The sequence below is a fragment of the Penaeus chinensis genome, chromosome 5 (assembly GCF_019202785.1).
Source record: "Penaeus chinensis breed Huanghai No. 1 chromosome 5, ASM1920278v2, whole genome shotgun sequence".
Taxonomy (NCBI): Eukaryota; Metazoa; Arthropoda; class Malacostraca; order Decapoda; family Penaeidae; genus Penaeus; species Penaeus chinensis.
The window spans coordinates 21,535,940-21,537,666 of NC_061823.1; positions in this window are offsets into that span (position 1 = coordinate 21,535,940).

Consider the following 1,727-nt stretch of genomic DNA (forward strand, 5'->3'; position numbering starts at 1 on the left):
TCATTCGGAGATGCATAGGGAAGAGCACTGTTATGGATAAAAAGGGATGTTTTACATAGCGGTCCTCCCTCTCACAGCACTGTTTGGGCGAGCGGTGTGCAAGTTGACTTTTATTGCGAGCTAACTTTTATTGCAAGTTGACTTTTATTAAGAGTTGACTCTAAGTAGTTATGATATCCGTAGAAAAATGTAACGGCTTTGATAAGAGGGATTTTAACCACCAGTGACCTTATCTCATTGAAACAGAGATAGGTCAGCAAATCTATAACAGTCTGCAAAATGGGGTTTGTGGATTAAATAAATCATTCATTTGTTTCTTGCTTTCTTCCTTTCCGCGTTAAGGAACCGTCATATTGGATTATTTTTGTACAAAACTGTACACGAACTCCCATAGCATTAAACTGTACACCGTAAATCCTTACTGAACACACACACACAAAAGAGTAAACTAACCAATGAATTGTAATGAATGAATCAGCAATCTTCACCGAACATTCATCCTGATGTTACACAATAATATTGAAAAAAAAAATCAGATTTCCTTCGTAGCCTAATTCGTAGTCATTCTCAGCGCCTCCGACGGCGAACGCGGTGAACCCTGCTTAACAGTAAGTCGCTTTCGGCATTTCTAACAGTCGACATCCGTGTCCTTGTGGAGTGCTATATAGTTTACATAATTTCAAGGGTTTTGTCATTTGCTCTAAGAAGGGAACATGAGAGAGAGAGAGAGAGAGAGAGAGAGAGAGAGAGAGAGAGAGAGAGAGAGAGAGAGAGAGAGAGAGAGGGGTGGGGAAGGGAGAGAGAGTGACATAGATAGATAGACAGACAGACAGAGAGAGAGAGAGAGAGAGAGAGAAAGAGAAAGAGAGAGAGAGGGAGGGAGAGAGAGTGAGATAGATAGATAGATAGAGAGATAGAGAGAGAGAGAGAGAGAGAGAGAGACAGAGAGAGAGGGAGAGAGAAAGAGAGAGAGAGATAGACAGATAGATAGATAGATAGATAGATAGACAGATAGATAGAGAGAGAGAGAGAGAGAAGGAGAGAGGAGAGAGAGAGAGATAATGATGATTATTATAATTATTATTATTATCATTATTATTGCTATTATTATAATTATTATAATCATTATTAATATTACTATTATTATTATATTACTATTATCATTATTGGGATTATTACTATTATCATTATTATTATTATCATTAGTATTATTATTAGAGAGAGAGAGAGAGAGTATAACGGCTCTTTTGATTGAACACCTTTATACATTGGTTAAGCAGGAGCAGTAAAAGGGGACAATGGCTTTGACTCTTTTTATTTAGAAGAGTACCAGCAACACAGAGATATGGCAACACGAGACAAGGTCTGCGTAAAGCGCAGTGCGGGTAGTCGCGGTCAGCCCAGTGGGGGGCGGAAGGCTGGCGAGAATGACCGGAGCCCTCCCGCCTGAAATCGTCGGCCGGGCGGCCTACCTTGACCGGACAAGTGCTGGGCAGGAACTCTCTGTGGCCTGGGTCACCTTGGCCTTAAATACCCGGGAGTGGCGTGGGGACGCCACTTGAGGCGTGGGTTGAGGAACCGCGTGGCAAGCACGTGGCCCGCAAGCAGCCGCGTGGCTCTTGCGGTATATATATATATATATATAGAGAGAGAGAGAGAGAGAGAGAGAGAGAGAGAGGGAGAGAAGGAGAGAGAGAGAGAAAGAGAAAGAGAAAGAGAAAGAGAGA